This window comes from Eubalaena glacialis, chromosome 18, assembly GCF_028564815.1.
Source record: "Eubalaena glacialis isolate mEubGla1 chromosome 18, mEubGla1.1.hap2.+ XY, whole genome shotgun sequence".
NCBI lineage: Eukaryota > Metazoa > Chordata > Mammalia > Artiodactyla > Balaenidae > Eubalaena > Eubalaena glacialis.
Window position 1 is genome coordinate 55,380,576 of NC_083733.1, and position 18,331 is coordinate 55,398,906.

General features: G+C 43.1%; 1 protein-coding gene across 7 annotated transcripts in view; it reads left to right on the plus strand.

Annotated features, from left to right (window-relative positions):
• SIPA1L3 (signal induced proliferation associated 1 like 3) overlaps positions 1-18,331 on the plus strand; it is a 236,803-nt gene that overhangs the window by 38,957 nt on the left and 179,515 nt on the right. The window contains exon 1 of one of the 7 annotated variants that reach the window (XM_061174279.1): positions 15,512-15,613. The exons of the other annotated variants lie outside the window; for them this stretch is intronic. The gene's annotated coding sequence lies outside the window, so the exon portion shown is untranslated. Of the gene's footprint in view, positions 1-15,511; positions 15,614-18,331 lie in introns of those variants that run through there. 7 annotated transcript variants of the gene reach the window in all.

The window sequence follows — 18,331 nt, forward strand, 5'->3', positions numbered from 1 at the left end:
CAGTAAGTCTAGTTACATCCGTTATCATACATAGTTACAAAAATTTTTTCTTTTGATAAGAACTTTTAAGATTTACTCTTAGCAACTTTCAAATATACAATATAGTATTATTAACTATATTCACCATACTGTATGTTACATCCCCATGACTTATTTATTTTATAAGTGGAAGTTTGTACCTTTTGACCAACTTCATCCATTCTGCCATCCCCACTCCCCACCTCTGGCAACTCCCAGTTTGTTTTCTGTATCTGTGAAATTGTTTTCTGTTTGTTTAGGTTCCACGTGTAAGTGAGATCATACGGTATTTGTCTTTTTCTGACTTATTTCACTTAGCATAATGCCTTCAGGGACCATCTGTGTTGTCACCAATGGCAAGATTTTATTCTTTTTACGGCTGAGAAGTATTCCATTGTATATATACCACATTTTCTTTATGCATTCATCCATTGAAGGAAACTTATGTTTCCATATCTTGGCTATTGTAAATAATGTCTGCAGTGAACACGGGGGTGCATATATCTTTTTGAATTAGTATTTTTGGTTTTTTTGGATAAACACTCAGAAGTGGAATTGCTTCCAGTTCTGAGTGGAACTCAGAAGTTCCATTTTTAATTTTTTGAGGAACTGCCATACTGTCAATTTCATTGATCTCTATCCTTTAATATTTTCTTGTTTCTGCTTGCTTTGAGTTTAGTTTATCTATTTCTAGTTTCTCCAGGTGAAAGCTTAAATTATCATTTTTTAAAAATTTATTTATTTATTTATTTTTGCCTGCATTGGGTCTTCGTTGCTGCGCGCAGGCTTTCTCTAGTTGTGGCGAGCGGGGGCTACTCTTTGTTGCGGTGCTCAGGCTTCTCATTGAGGTGGCTTCTCTTGTTGCGGAGCACGGGCTCTAGGCACGCAGGCTTCAGTAGTTGGGGCACGTGGGCTCAGTAGTTGTGGCTCTCAGGCTCTAGAGCGCAGGCTCAGTAGTTGCGGCACACAGGCTTAGTTGCTCCACGGCATGTGGGATCTTCCCGGAGCACGGATCAAAGCCGTGTCCGCTGCATTGGCGGGAGGATTCTTAACCACTGCGCCACCAGGGAAGTCCGAAAGCTTAAATTATTGATTTGAACTCTTTCTTCTTTTCTAATGTAGGTATTTAAAGCTATAAATTTCCTTCTAAATACTGCTTTAACTTATATTCCATAAATGTTGATGTGTTGTGTTTTTATTTTATTCAGTTTAAAATATTTTCTAATTTCCCTTGTGATTTCTTCTTTGACTCCTGAGTTATTTAAAAGCATCTTGTTTAATCCAAATATTTGGAGGTTTATCAAATTTCTTTCTGTTGCTGATTTTCAATTTAATTCCATTGTGATGGAATACCATTCTTTGTATCATTTCAATCCTTTCAAAAAATTATTTTACTTAAAAAAATTTTTAAGTCTCACAAGAAAATATAAAAATACCACAGGTGGAACAAATGGTTATCTACATGCCAAAGAATGAAGTTAGATCCTTACCTCACTCCATATACAGAATTACCTCAAAATAGATCATAGACCTAAATGTAAGAACTAAAACTATAAAACTCCTAGAAGAGAACATAGGAGTATGTCTTCATGACCTTGGGATAGGTAGTGGTTTCTTGGTTTTTATTTATTTATTTATTTTTAAAAAAATATTTATTTATGTATGTATTTATTTTGGCTGCTCCAGGTCTTAGTTGCGGCACGTGAGGTCTTTGTTGTGACATGCGAACTCCTTAGTTGTGGCATATGAACTCTTAGTTGTGGCATGCATGCAGGATCTAGTTCCCTGACCAAGGATCAAACCCGGGCCCCCTGCATTGGGAGCTCAGAGTCTTACCCACTGGCCCACCAGGGAAGTCCCAGGTAGTGGTTTCTTAGATATGACACTAAAAGTACAAGCAACAAAAGAAAAAAAATAGATATATTGGACTTCAACAAAATAAAAATTTTTTATGTGATTCAAAGGACACATCAGGAATGTAAAAACACAAACCATAGAATGGGAGAAGATATTTGCAAATCATATGTCTCATAAGGGATTTGTGTCCAGAATTTACAAAGAACTCTTGCAGCTTGACAATATAAAAACAAATAACCCAATTTAAAAATGGACAAAGGATTTGAATGGATATTTCTCCCCTAAAGACATATAAATGGCCTATAAGCACATGAAAAGATGCTCAATACCATTAGTCATTAGGGTAATTCTAATCAAAACCACAATGAGATTCCACTTCACTAGAATGGCTGTAACAAAAAAGATGGACAATAATAAGTGTTGCCAAGGAGGTGGGGAAACTGGAATCCTTATATATGGCCAGTGGGATTGTAAAATGGTGTAGTCACTTTGGAAAATAGTTTGACAGTTCCTTAAAAAGTTACACCAAATTACCATATGACCCAACAATTCCACTCCTAGGTATATACCCAAGAGAAATACAAACATATGTCCACACAAAAACCTTTACACAAATGTTCATAGCAGCATTATTCATAATAGCCCAGAAGTAGAAACAACCCAAATGTTCATTAACTGGTGACAGGATAAACAAAATGTGGCATGTACACACAACAGTATATTATTCTACCATTGAAAGGAATGAAGTACTGATATATACCACAACATGGATGAACCTTGAAAACATTATGGCAGATGAAGGAAACCAGACACAAAAGACCACATATTATATGATTCCATTTATATGAAATGTTCAGAGTAAGCAAATCCATAGACAGAAAGTAGATTAGTGTTTGACTAAGCTGGGAATGAATGGTGTGAGGGGGGAATGAGAAGTGATTGCTTTTATCAGTTTATTTTTGGGGTGATGAAAATGTTCTAAGCTTAGGTTATGGTGATGGTTGCACAACTTTGAATATACTAAAAAGCAGTGAATGAGTGAATTTCATTCATTCACATTTGATGTAATTATGGATATGTTTGGATTAACATGTCTTTTTGCTTTTTGTTTTCTGTATGTCTCATGTCTTTCTTTTTCCCTCTGTTCCTCCTTTACTGCCTTCTTTCCAATAAGTACATATTTCCTAGTGTTTTAGTTTAATTCCTTTGGGTTTTTAAAAACTCTTGTTATTTCCTTAGTGGGTCTCTAGGGATTACAATATGCATCTTAATTTATCACAGTCTACTTCAGATTAATATTAAAGCTTAGAGTTAGGGCTTCCCTGGTGGCACAGTGGTTGAGAATCCACCTGCCAATGCAGGGGACACGGGTTCAAGCCCTGGTCCGGGAAGATCCCACAGGCTGCGGAGCAGCTAAGCCCGTGCACCACAACTACTGAGCGTGCGCTCTAGAGCCCACAAGCCACAACTACTGAAGCCCGTGTGCCTAGAGCCCATGCTCCGCAACAAGAGAAGCCACCGCAATGAGAAGCCCATGCACCGCAACAAAGAGTAGCTTCCACTCGCCACAACTAGAGATAGCCCACGTGCAGCAATGAAGACCCAAAGCAGCCAAAAATAAATAAATAAATTTATAAGGAAAAAAAAAACTTAGAGTCAAATATAGAAACTTTGCTCTGATATAGCACCATTTCCTCTTCCCTCTTTTGTGTTATTATTGTCATGTATATTTTTATATGTTATAAGCTTCACGGTAGAGTTTTATAATTGTTTTATGAAATATTACATCTTTTAAATCAGTCAAGAAAAGAAAAGAAAAAATAGTCATGCAGTCCTTTCTATTTACTACCTATTTACCCTTTCTGGTATTCTTTATTTCTTCTTGTCAGTTTGGAGTTACCATATGGTGTCTTTTTCTTTCACCCTAAAGAACTTCCAGTAGTATTTCTTGCAAATCAAATCTGGTAGCAGTGAATTCTCCGTCTTTGTTTGTTTGGGAGTGCGTTTATTGTGCCTTGATTTTTTGAAGGATAGTTTTGCTGGATATAGAATTTTTGTTTGATAGGATTTTCTTTTTTTCAGCATTTTGAATATGTTATCCTGATGCCTTTTGGCCTTTATTATTTTTGGTGGGAAACGAGCTATTGATTGATTGCACTGATGCTCCCTGTGCATGATAACCTGTTTCTCTCTTCCTACTTTAAAGATTTTCTCCTTCTTTGTCTTTCAACAACTTATGTGTGTCTAGATGTGGCTGTCTTTTTAGTTATCCTATGTGGAGTTTGTTGGACTTCTTGGACATGTAGACTAATGTTTTTCATTAAATCTGAGACGTTTTGGCCATTACTTATTCAGATTTTTTTCCTGCCCTTTTCTCTTTCCTCCTCTTCTGGGGCTTCCGTTATTCCTATGTTAATGTCCTTGATAGTATCCCACATGTCTCTGAGATTCTGTTTATTTTGATTCATTTTCCCCCCTTTTTTGTTGCTGTTTCAGATTGGATAAGTTTTGTTGATCCATCTTTCAGCTCACTGGTTATTTCTTCTGCCATTTGAAATCTCCTGTTGAGCCCCTCAAGTGAATTTTTCATTGCAGTTATTATAATATTCAACTTTAGAAGTTCCTTTTTTTTAAAAAAAACAATATGAACAATGGTTTCTTATTATTTTTATTATTTCACTTAATGTTGTACAGCGCTGCCATTTTTTTTTAAAACTCATTTGCGTTTTTTTTTAAATTAATTAATTAATTTATTTATTTTTGGCTGTGTTGGGTCTTCGTTTCTGTGCGAGGGTGTTGCGGCAAGCGGGGGCCACTCTTCATCGCGGTGCACAGGCCTCTCACTATCGTGGCCTCTCTTGTTGTGGAGCACAGGCTCCAGATGCGCAGGCTCAGTAGTTGTGGCTCACGGGCCTAGTTGCTCCGCGGCATGTGGGATCTTCCCAGACCAGGGCTCGAACCCGTGTCGCCTGCATTAGCAGGCAGATTCTCAACTACTGCGCCACCAGGGAAGCCCTAGAAGTTCCTTTTTTTAAAAATTTATATTTCTTCATTTCTCTACTTTTAATTCTTTTTTTTTTTTAATATTTAGTTAGTTAGTTAGTTAGTTATTGGCTGTGTTGGGTCTTCGTTGCTGCACACGGGCTTTCTCTAGTTACGGCGAGCGGGGGCTACTCTTAATTGCAGTGCGTGGGCTTCTCATTGCTGTGGCTTCTCTTGTTGTGGAGCACGGACTCTAGGTGCACGGACTTCAGTAGTTGTGGCACGTGGGCCCTAGAGTGCATGGGCTTCAGTAGTTGTGGTGCATGGGCTCAGTAGTTGTGGCACGCAGGCTCTAGGGCACGTGGGCTTCAGTAGTGGTGCACAGGCTCAGTAGTTGTGGCTCATGGGCTCTAGAGCACAGGCTCAGTAGTTGTGGTGCACGGGCTTAGTTGCTCTGCGGCATGTGGGATCTTCCCAGACCAGGGATCGAACCTGTGTCCCCTGCATGGGCAGTTGGATTCTTAACCACTGTGCCACCAGGGAAGTCTTCTACTTTTAATTCTTTAAACATGATTTCCTTTAGTTTGTTAACATATTTGTAGTAGATATTTGAACTCTGTTTGCTAAGTCTAACTTCTGAACCTTCTCAAAGACAGTTTGTATTACCTGCTGCTTTTCCTGAGTATGGGTCACACCTTACTATTTCTGTGTGTCTGTCACAATTTTATTTTTGTTGAGAACTGCACATTTCAGATCATATATTGTAGCAATTCTGGATTCTGATCCCTCCTTCCACAGGCCATTGTTGTTGTTATTTTTTTAAGTTGTTTTGTTCTTTTTGTTCATTTAATGACTTTCATGGGCTAATTCTTGGTGTCTCTTTCTCTCTTCCATGGTACCGAGACTGATGCCTATGCTCTTAAAAAAAAAAAAAAAGTCTTACCTTAATTTTAATCTGTAGTTACTAGGGGTTGCCCTTGGTTCAGTATGATTTAGTGGTCAGCTAATGCTTGATCATAGGTTGTGCTGAAAAACCTTGAGCCAGTGGATCTCTGTGTGGGTTGGGGAATATTTTCAAAGTTCAAGCAGTCTATGAATTTGCCCCAGTTACTGCTTTATGCCTGACCATCTGGTGTCTTCTTTGCATACTCTGAAGGGCTCATGTTCAGCCACGCATATATGGATAGCTAAGGCCCTCTCTAGTCTCTTTGGAGATTGCATACAGCCTTGTATATATGTACATTCTTCCAGACCAGTAGGGATACACAGGAGCTTACCAAGGCCCAGTATGACTGTCTCATTCTCTGGATCTTCCTGTGAAATTTCTGGTTAGTCTGCAGGTCTGTTGCTTGCTCCAACCAGATTGTAACCACAGTCCAGCTGTGATGGTAGTGTTTCCCATCTGTTTGGCACTGAGACTGCTGCTGTTTCAACAATGCCCAGGGGTGTGGGGTTTTGCCTTGCCCCGCTCCAATTCAGTCAGCCTCTCCAGCAGTGAAGTTTTCATAGCTTGCTCCGCTTTGGTTAAACTATAGCACAGATGGAGCATGTGATGGAAGTAACCTAAGTTAAATATCACATACTCCCACTGTTCTTACTCAGAGTTCAGCAGTTTTTCTTGAATAAATGCTGCTCAGGTTGTTGTATGCCTATGGGTGATTTCTAGTTTCCTCAAATATTGTATTTAATAGTTTTATCCATTTTTTTCACTGGTTTTTGGAAAAAAAGAATTTTCTGAGCTCCTCATTTCACCACTCCAGAAGTTTGGTTGGCTCTTTTGACTTTTGATTTCCTCTTTAACTTAAGACATACCCACAAGTATTTACAAATTTACAGATTTCAATTACGTAACCCTGGCTATACATTTTGATCCATTGGAGAACTTTTAAAATTGTTTTTGGTTTTTTACATTTTACTTTCTATTATGAACAATTGCAAACATGTAGAAGTACAGCACATGTAATCTAATCATGACCGATCTTATTAATATTCTGATTTTGCCTGCTCCCCCGCCCATTATTTTGAAACAAGTGTTATACATCATATCCAAACCACAAATATTTCAGTATGTAGTTCTACAAAGAGAAGGGTCACTTTTTAAAAACATAACCACAGGGCTTCCCCAGTGGCGCAGTGGTTAAGACTCCTCCTGCCAATGCAGGAGACACGGGTTCGAGCCCTGGTCCGGGAAGATCCCACATGCCACGGAGCAACTAAGCCCGTGTGCCACAACTACTGAGCCTGTGCTCTAGAGCCCGCGAGCCACAACTACTGAGCCCATGTGCCACAGCTACTGAAGGCCGCGCGCCTAGAGCCCGTGCTCCGCAACAAGAGAAGCCACCGCAGTGAGAAGCCCGCGCACCACAAGGAAGAGTGGCCCCCGCTCACCACAACTAGAGAAAGCCCGCGCACAGCAACGAAGACCCAATACAGACAAAAATAAATAAATTAAAAAAAAAAAAAACCATAACCACAATACCATTATTACAACTAAAACAATTAATAGCAATTGCTTAATATCATCAAATAGATTTGGGGAACTTTGAAAAATAAGGTGCCCAGTCCAATGAAATCAGACTCTCTGTGGATGAGCATCAGGATATAGTATTAAGCTCCCCAGATAATTGTGACATGCCACTGAGGTTGAGAACCATTAAGTTAGATTTCTCTTTATCCTTTTCCAAAATTGTGTTCATTTCTAGTTTAAATGCATTAGGGTCAGTGTATTGTGATAGGAAAAATTCTCTTTGGGGGGAATTTGAGAATTTTCTTAACATAGGATCAGTTTTTATGAATATTCAGTGGGTATTTTATAAAGAATGAATCTCATCTGCTTTCTGGTAAAGAGTTTTATATCAGCCTTTGAAACCAAGGTGCTACCAACAAGGACCTACTGTACAGCACAGGGAACTCCGCGCAATATTCTGCAGTAACCTAAATGGGAAAAGAATTTAAAAAGAATAGATACATGTGTATGTATAACTGAATCACTTTGCTGTACACCTGAAACTAACACAGCATTGTTAATCAACTATAATCCAATAGAAAAAAAAAAAAAAACCATGTTGCTGATTTGTGTTATTCATATTCTCTCCAGCCTTATTTTTGGTCGATTTATCTATTGTCACTCTCCTGAAGCATGTGTGTATTTCCCACAGTGGTCATGATTCTGTCAGTTCTTATATTTCTAATGGCTTCTGTTTTGAACAGTTAGATTCACATTTCCCTCATAACTTTTTGCCACAAAAAGTTGAGGCAAACAACAGCAGACTGTCTCCTACCCAGCCCCCAGTTCCTTCATTTCCAAATCCTTAATTGTAGTTGGAATGTCCTCTGATGTCGGTGTCATCAAATGTGTTGGGTGACATCAAATGCCATTTCAGTCCTTTTGTAATAGGCCCTGTCAATCCAAGGTTCATCTTAGGGTCCCGGCCTTTGACTGTGCCTCAGTATGTCTGGACGTTGCCACCTCCTGCCCACCTCAAAAGCACCTGCCGCATTTCTGATCTTTGTGCATGGTGGGCTCTTTGGGGAAATGTGCACATTAGAAGCAGCAAGCTGTGATTTAACACCTGATTTTGCGTGGCTCGGGTGTGTGCTGGGCTAGCTCCCCACCCGCTCTGTTGTTACCATTTGGTCCAGACACAGAGTCGTCGTCCCCCCACCCCACTCCCCTGCTGTGTGATCCACGCTCACTGTTTTTCCCGAAATAAGTGCTAAATTCCACTTGGAGTTTAAAAACTGCCCACTTCAGCCTTGTCCAGAAACACTGATCTGTTTGAAGAAATGCTCTTCAGGAGGAGGAATCAGCATTGCGGGGAGCTGGCAGCCTCTGCCCTTCCCAGCTTGCCACGGTGGCCATGGGCCTCTGCCCGCCACATGTGCCACCTGCTTAGGCTCAGCAAGGGATGTTTTGCAGAGACTTGCTCACAATGGCGAGGACAGGTTTGGACAGAGCTCCTTTTCCTCCATGTGTGGAGAGTGACCGGGCCTTGGTTGGTAGGCGCTGGAGGAATGTCATTCGACCAGCTTGGGGTGGTGGGTCGTGGACTCCTGATCTGGGATCCAGGAGCGTTCCTGTGTCTTCTGGAAAGCTCCTGCAAGAGGCTCACCTCCCTCCACGTCCCCCATCTGGGGCCGGCTCTGTTCTCCGGTCTGCCGCGGAAGAGCCTGGATCGTGCCGTGCCAGCCATCTGCGGTGGGGAGGTGATTTTGATCCGCCTCCACCCTCCTCTCTAGTGTTTACTTCTGTGCAGAATACTGTCCAGGATTGCCCCGCTTCTGTGCTGTCTCCAGAGGCCTGCACCTCTGCAGCTGTTCTTTCATTCTTCTCATTCATCCAGGCTTTGGGGGGGCGGGGAGGCAGATGTCAGTCGTGCAGATGGAGAACAGGGGCACGTGGAGGGCCCGGGGCTTTTCTAGACACCAGGGTGGGGGATGGAGCAGTTCCCACAGGCGGGAGGATCAGTGCAGTGGTTGGAAACATGGCCTCCCAAGGTAGAAGACCCAGCACCTCCACCGCTGGCTGGGGAGTTTGGTGCAGGTGACCATACCCCTCTGGGCCTCAGGTTCCTCTTCACAGTATTAGTTTGCTCGAGCTGCCATGACCAAGTACCATGAACTGGGTGACTTAAACAACTAAAATGTATCATCTCACAGTTCTAGAGGCTAGAAGTCCAGGATTGAGGTGTTGGCAGGGTTAATTCTTTCTGAGGACCATGGGGAAGAGTGTTCCATGCCTCACTGCTAGCTCCTGGGGCTTTGCTGGCAGTATTTGGTGCTCCCTGGCTTCTGGTGCATCGCTTTGATCTGTCTTCATCTTCACGTGGTGTTCTCCCTGAATGTATGTGTGTGTCCAAATTTCTCCTTCTTCTAAGGACACCAGTCATACTGGATTAGGGGCCCACCCTATTCCAGTATAACTTTATTCTAACTTAACCAGTTACATCTACAACAACTCTATCTCCAAATAAGGTCACATTCTGAGGTACTGAAGATTAGGACTTCAGCACATGAATTTTGGAGGGACACAGTTCAACCCATACCAGAAAAAAGCAGCATTAATAATACTACTCATGCACTAGGGTTGTTAGGTTATAAATTAAAGCACTGACTTCCTGTTACATAGTAAGTGCTCAGTAAGTGTTAGTCTTATTAATGGGCTCTGGTGACCTCATCTCTCAGACTATTAAAGTAGCCTCCTAATTGGCTCACTGCTTCTATTCTTGCTTTCTTGATTCATTCTCCAAATATAGAAATAAAGTCACGTTATACCCCATATGTAAACCCTTCAGTGGTTTCCCATTTCTAGTAGTCAGGAAATCAGGGTCGCAAGTAACAGAAAACCCAATCCAAACTGGCTTAGGGAAATTTAGAAATCATTGGCATGACATAATTGAAGTCCAAGGGTAATCTGCTTTAGGTGCAACTTGATGCAGAGCTCAAATAATGCTATTACCAATACTGAGTTTTTCTCCTTGATCTCTCAGTTGGTTCCTCTGGGCTGTTTTTACTCATAACAATTCTGACACCAAACATGTGGGTGTTTCCCTCAAACCAACCAATTCTCCAGCTCTCTGGACACTAACTGGGTGTCCAACAATTCAATCCAGTTCTGAAAATAGCTTCCCCGGGGTTGGTGCAGACCCCACAGGTGAAGGGCTCAGTTCCACATGGCTGCCCTCACTTCAGATGCCAGGTGCAAGTCCCAGGTTGCCACCCGTCCTGCTGACCAACCGGCTATAAATTGGGGCTTCCAGTGACCCTTTCCTCAGGTTTGATAATTTGCTAGAACAGCTCACAGAAGTCAGGAAAACACTGTGCTTATATTTTACCCATTTATTATAAAGAATACAACACAGGAAGAGCCAAATGGAAGGGATGCACAGGCCAGCACGTGGGAGGAGGAGCACAGAGCTTCCATGACTTCTTGGCACCACACTCCCAGCGCCTCCACCTGTTCACCAGCCTGGAAGCTCTCCAGACCCGTTGTTTAGGGTTTTATGGTGCGCTTAGCATGTAGGTGCGGTTGATTAAATCATTGGCCTTTGGTGATTATCTCAACCTCCAGCCCCTCTCCCTTCCTGTAGGTCAAGGGGTGAGGCTGACAGTTCCAACCCTTTGATCGGTGCCTTGGTCTTTCTAATGACTGACCCCCCTCCTGAAGCTCTCCAGGGGCCTCTCTCTCATTCAAGAGTCACTTTATTAGCGTCAACTCACATATAGTTACACATAGCACAAGATGTGTTCCTATCACCCCTGTCATTCAGGAAATTCCAAGGGTTTTAGAAGCTCTGTGTCAGCAACTGGGGACAAAGACCAAATATATATTTATCACAGTTCCAGTCTTAAATTGGTTGTTCTCTGATAGTTATGACTGCAAGAACTCTAGCCTCAAATTATGAGGCTCAAGTCCAGCAGTAAAAGAGCTTTCTTGAGCCTTTTTTTTTTTTTTGGTGTGTGGGAATTTCTACAAAAGTTCTGAAGTTCACTATGAGCCAGCGTAGGTCATGTGAGCAAGTATTACCAGTGCTATAACCAGGGGAAGTTGGGGCACCTTGATGGGCTTAGTCCTGGGTCAGGGCTAGAGCCCCACTGACATCTCCTGGCCTGAAAGTGGGGGCCATCTGGGCTCCAAGTGCAAATAAGGTGCTTTGTGGGAAAAGCGACAGTGGCTTCCAGTGGGGAACAAAGAACAGTTACCTACTAATTTACTCCTGTACTTAAAATAATTTTCAGAAATCCTTATCATGGCCGGGACTTACCTGGCGGTCCAATGGTTAAGACTCCGTGCTTCCACTGCAGGGGCACGGGTTCAGTCCCTGGTCGGGGAACTAATATCCTGCATGCCACGTGGTGTGGCAAAAAAAAAAAAAAAAATCCTTATCATGGCCTACAAGGTGCCCCACGATGTAGCCCCTGCTGGCCTCACTGCATACCAGCCAGTTTTTCATTTAGTTTCTCAAACAAGCCAAGCTTTTCTGACCTCAGAGCCTTTGTATGTGCTCTTCCTTGTCCTTGAAATGCTTTTCCTGATGGCTTTTCTCCTACCCTTCTTTTTCATCCCTTAGATTGCAGCCTAAATGGCAAGGCTTCTAAGAGGCCCTCCCTAGACCATCCTGAATCTAAACCAGGTCCCCTGTTATCCTCGCCTGGCAAACCTTCAGAGCAGTTATCATAATATTTAATTATACGTTATGTTTGCCTTCACATGTTTAATGTCTGTCTTCTCCACTGGGCTGTAAGTCCCAGCAGGTCAAGCCCAGGCCCGTTTTTATTTCCGCCCATTGCATCCCCAGTACGTACTAGGTGCTTCAAAAAAACTCTTTATTAAATGAGTATGGTTGAAGTGGAAAGGTTTACTCATTTAAAATTATGATTAACCTGTTATTGAACTGAGTTCAATAACAATGAACTGACAGGAACAGGAAACAATGACTGACCGGAAGTTTTTAAAAGCCTGGCAGTGAAATTTCAAAGTGAAAGTTTTACTAGTAGATTAAATGAAATGCCTGCTTCAGCCATATTTTTTATAGGCCTCTTGGTATTAATGATGCCCAAAGTGACCTTCCTTTTGGGGTCTTGGGGCCAGTTGAGGTGATATATCTCCTAACAATAAAAGCTTCACCACATTAACTAGAGAAGGATGATTAACACACATTTTTAATTAGCCTGTTAGTCATCTTGTATCTAAGGAGGCCAGGGAGTGGGAAGCTAAGGTCAGGCGTCTTAACACTTGGTTATTCAAATACCTTCAAGGAACTATCCCATGCTGCTGACACTGACACCATCCTGAATCTCTGCAGGCCATCAGGGCTCCTGCAGTCAGAAGCCTTTTTCCAGGTGGCTCTGTTCTCTCCTAAAGCCACAGTCAGCCTCTCAGTGCAGAGTGGAGAGGTCACCAAACTGGCATGACAGCCAAGGTGGCTGAACCCTCCTTTCCTGTAGGAGGCAGGGGTGGGGACACTTGAGGTTGGGGGGGGGTGCATCTCATGGAAGAGTTAGCTTTGGCTAAGAGAGTTAGTCATCGGGTAAAAGCAAAAGTGCTGTAGAGTCAGATCACCTTGGACTTTCTCTTAAGATATTGGGTATTACTGGACAAAACTATAATTCAAAAAGATACATGCACTCCTATGTTCATAGCAGCACTGTTCACAATAGCCAAAACATGGAAACAATCTAAATGTCCCTCACAGATGAATGGATAAAGAAGATGTGGTACATACATACAATGGAATTCTACTCAGCCATAAAAGAGAACAAAATAATGCCATTTGCAGCAACATGGATGCAACTAGAGATTATCATACTAAGTGAAATAAGTCAGAAAGAGAATGACAAATACCATATGATATCACTTATGTATGGGATCTAAAATATGGCGCAAATGAACCTGTCTACAAAACAGAAACAGACTCACAGACATAGAGAACAGACTTGTGGTTGCCGAGGGGGGAGAGGGATGCACTGGGAGTTTGGGGTTGGTAGATGCAAACTATTACATTTAGAATGGATAAACAACAAGGACCTAATGTATAGCACAGGGAACTATATTCAATATCCTGTGATAAACCATAATGGAAAAGAAAATTTAAAAAAGAATGTATGTATGTGTATCACTGAGTCACTTTGCTGTACAGCAGAGATTGGTACAACATGGTAAATCAACCCTACTTCAATTAAAAACAAAAAAAAAAGGTGTCGGGTATTAGTTGAATATAGGTTTGGCTGCTGTAACAGACCCAGAATAGCAGTGGCATCAATGAGAGAGCAATTGATTTCTCTCTCCTGAAACGTTTGACAGTGAGCAGCCCAGGGCCAACAAGGCAGCTCCATAGTCTTGGGGATCCAGGCTCCTGCCATCTTCTTGCTCCCCATTCCTGGGATTTTGCCCTCATCTTCATGGTCCAGAATGACTCTCCACCATCACCATGTGTGCCTTCCAGCCCATGAGAAGGGAGGATGTAAGAGAAGAGGGTGCCTCCCCTTCTTTTTAAAGCAGGAGTTACTTCTGTTTTGAGAGAGAATTCACGTACCATAAAAGTTACCCTTTTAAAATGTACAGTTCAGTGGTTTTTAGTGTATTCACAAGGTTGTGCAGTTATCTAATCTGGTTGCACAACATTTTCATCACCCCAAAGAAGAAACTCTGAACCCGTTTACTCCCCATTTCCCCCTCCTCTCAGCCCCTGGCAACCACTAATCTACTTTGTGTGTCTGTGGATTTACCTTTTCTGAACATTTCATGTAAACTTAATAATGCAATATATGGCCTTCTGTGTCTGGCTTCTCACTTAGCATAATGTTTTCAAGTTTCATCCATGTTGTAGCATGTATCAATACTTCATTCCTTTCTATGCCTGAATAGTATTCCATTGTACAGCTACACCATGTTCTGTTTATCCATTCACCAGTTGATGGATATTTGGGTTGTTTTCACTTTTTGGTTTTTATGAATAAGTAATGCTGCTGTGAATGTTTGTGTGCAAGTTTTTGCATGAGCATATTTTTCAGTTTTCTTGGATATGTACCTAAGAGTGGAATTGCTGGGTCATGTAGTAACTATGTTTAACTTTTTGAAGAACAGGGCAGAGATTCTTAACATTTGTGTGCCATGGACTCTGGGACATCTACTTCTCACAGTCATGTTTTTAAATTCATAAAATATGTGGGATTACAAAGTAAACCAATTGTGTTGAAATATAATTTTCAAAATAGGAAGATAACAAATTTGTGTTACAGTATGGCAAAACCCAGTGACAGGCCTAATAACTACATGATTTCAAAGTACTAAAGGGCACCGATACTATTTTGAGATGTTTGTAAGTACTGTAGTGTGATTTAAAAGAAAACCCTGTGATTTCTATTGTTGGTGACAAATTCACAGGTGTGAAAACTACTATGGTTTGCCTATGTTAATAATGGAAGGAAATGATGAATTTCAGTTAGAAGCTAGTGAAAATAAAGAGGTAATTTCACCCCTCTAAATTAATGGAGCTCCTGAATTCTATCACACTTCCAAGGGTTGATCCAGAAGTCGAATACACCTCTTCCACTCTGTCCTGTTGGGCTGAACTTAGTCACATGACCACACCTAGCTGCAAGGGAGGCAGGGAAATGCAGTCTTCATTCACATCAGCCACGTGTCTGGCTAAAGTGTAGGAGTTCAGTTATTAAATTAAAAAAGGAGAACGTGTATTGAGGGACAACAAAAAATATTACACTACACTCCCTACAGCCAGTTTCTTGCCCCGGTTCGGAACATGCATTCTTCTTTCTGACGAGCACCTGCCAGAGGAGTTGGTTTGCCTTTAGAGGCCATGTTGTATGAAAAGTGTGCATCTGGAATGCTGCTCAGAGTGGTGAGCTGCTCCATAAGGAAGAGCTGAGCCTGCCTGAGGGGATAGCATATGCTTGACTCCCATCTCACATTCACACCAGAGCAAATGCTCGTGAAGTGGAAGGCTGGACATCTGTTCCATCTTAATGATTTGTCCTTTGAAGGGGAGGAGGGGTCACTTGCATCATTAAGTATGTGTGAGGTAAACATTTGATGCAACCTCTTGGTACCTCTTGACTGTGCCATAAGATGTGCAGTTGGCTTCTCAAATGGCTGGAAGTTGATGTTATATTGGAACGCTTGATTTTAGGTGTCAGAACTCGTCTTGGATCACCCAGGGCAGAAGAGGGACTAATTTGTTGGCTCTGAATCCAAGAAGGTCAGCAACAGAGAGTGTGGACAGTTTAGGCATCAAAGGTAGGAAATCACAGGACACGTATGGCCCATTGGCAAGGTGACCTCCCCATTATCTCGGTCGTAGGGGTGAAGAGCAGTGATGCTGATCATGATAATGGTAACAGGTAGTCTTTACTGAGCGCTTACTGTGTGCCTAGCAGTGTTCATGGGTGAACTAATTTTACAACAACCTTATGAGCTGGATCCTGCTGTATCCCCATTTTCCTGATGCACAGGGGTTAATTGGCCCGCGCAAGATCATATAGTTATTTATTCATGGCAGAGATGGGATTTGAACATAGAAGGTGTGGTTCTGGCCTGTGCTCTTAATTAACCCTATCGTCATGAGGACAGAAGGTGAAATGCAGGAGTAGAAAGCTTGAAATTCTGGATGGAGGAGCGTGTTTACTTTCATGCCTTTGTTTCCCCAGTATTTATTTACTTTTATGCTGACTTTTGAGTTTCCTTGATGGTGCCATCACAGACTCCCTTCCCTCTGTTCCAGCACCCAGTGGTGCATCCCCACTTCCTCAGCTCCACCACTGAAATGTTCAAGTGACTCTGTTGATCTCTTTGTCTCCCTCAATTCTAGGCCAGCCCTTCACCCTGGTTTCAGTTTTAAGAGCCAGTGTTTTGCTGTCCTAGTTTTAAATGTGAATTTTTAAAAAGTGGTTGATTTGTTACTCAGCTAGTATTTCCAGGGGCCAGATCTGGGCCACCAGACACAGGTGCATCATTAAGCAAGTCCCTGCCTTCATGGAATTGACAGTCTAGAGGGGAGGCAAAAGACTCAGGCCCTCAACAGATAACTTCACTAGCACTGATTGCTGCTGTGACAAATGCCATTAAGGAAAAATACACGGAGCTCGGAGGGCATATGAACGTGTGGAACGCAGGTCCTGGGTCGGGGGAGGGCAATAGGAGGGCTTCCTGAGGAGGCGCACGTCTGTCTTTGCCGAGGCCTAAAGCTGATTGGTGGTGAGTGGGCAGCATCCAGGCAGAGGAGAAGCAGACCACCTGCTGGGCGAACTGGAAAGCCCTGGACACTGGTCATAACCCTGGTCCCACTGGACTCTGAGGAGACTGCCTCCAAGCAAGGCCCCCCCACCTACGAGCAAGTCCTGCAGCCTATCCAGGCTCGGTTTCCTCATCTGTAAGATGGCAGTGACCTTGGTCATGGTGCCCACTTCATTGGTGGCTGTGAGGGTTAAATGAGTTGCTAGATGTAAGACGTTTAGAACAGCTCCTGGCATGTAGCAGGGGCTCTCTCCTTGTTAACAAGTAATGAAAACTTGTGTGTTGTGGGACTTAAAGCAGCTAATAGAAAATCAGAGAACCCAGCCTAAGGCCAGAATCCAAGTTAGGAAAGAGCTGGACAGGGGCTACCAGACCGGGGACTTGGTGTGGGGCTCAGGGCTGCAGCCATTGGAAACCATTCCCAGGAGGCATTCAGAAGTGTGTGGGGTGGTTTTGTTCTCACAGTGAAGTGGCAGCGACACCACAGGAGTTTAGGACCTGGGGACCAAGGATGCTAAATGTCCTACAATGCAGAGGATTGGTCTAGTAACAAAGGATTGTTCCACCCCAAATGCCAGCAGCAGTCCCTTGGGGAGAGCTCTCCCCTAATGTATCTCCTTGATTCTCCCCTTGCTCTCTGTTTCCTGTTGGGTTCTCCCCCTCCCTTCCCCCCCTTTCTCCCCACTGTGGAAAGAGGCTGCTCTTGCAGCTGCAGGCTGCCCCCAAATGCCCTGACCACCAGCCTCACCTCCTAAAATGTTTATAAGCTGCCCCTGCCCTGTAGCACTTGGAAGCATTTTCTGCCCGTCTGGCAGAAAGTGTGAAACCAATTCCTGGTTTATCAATCAGGGTCCTTGGGTTGCAAGCAACAGAAACCAGCTTGGGCCACCTGCAGTAAAAGAGAAACCGGGGTCAAGCAGCTCTGGGGCACCTCGAGGTGGGTGTTCAGGGCCAGCCCAGGGGTAGAGGAGCCAGTGGAGGGTAGCAGTGAAAAGCTCTGACTCTGTAGCTGGCCTCCTGGGCATGAATCCCAACCTCACTACTAATTCATAAGTTACCCAACCTTTCTGTGCCTCAGTTTGTCAGTTGTAAGATGGGGATAAGAATAGAAGGGGCGGGCTTCCCTGGTGGCGCAGTGGTTAAGAATCCGCCTGCCAATGCAGGGGACACGGGTTTGATCCCTGGTCTGGGAAGATCCCACATGCCGCGGAGCAGCTAAGCCCGTGCAGCACAACTACTGAAGCCCGCGTGCCTAGAGCCTGTGCTCTGCAACAAGCGAAGCCACCGCAATGAGAAGCCCGCGCACCGCAACGAAGAGTAGCCCCTGCTCACTGCAACTAGAGAAAGCTGCACGCAGCAACGAAGACCTAATGCAGCCAAAAAAAAAAAAAAAAGAATAGGGTCGCTGAGAGGATATAAGTTGAAACTTGAGGCAGGTTTAGAGTAGTGCATAGTATAGACTATGTGGCTAGAGAAATACTAGCTGCTATTTTTATTTTATTGCCGTTATTACTGTTATCACTGTTTTTATTGAAATCCAAATTCTTGAGCAAGAGCAGCTGACTGGGGGCTTCCCTGACGGTCCAGTGGTTAAGACTTCGCCTTCCAGCGCAGGGGGTGCGGGATCGATCCCTGGTCGGGGAGCTACAATCCCACGTCTTGCGGCCAAAAAACCAAAACGTAAAGCAGAAGCAATATTGTAACAAATTCAATAAAGACTTT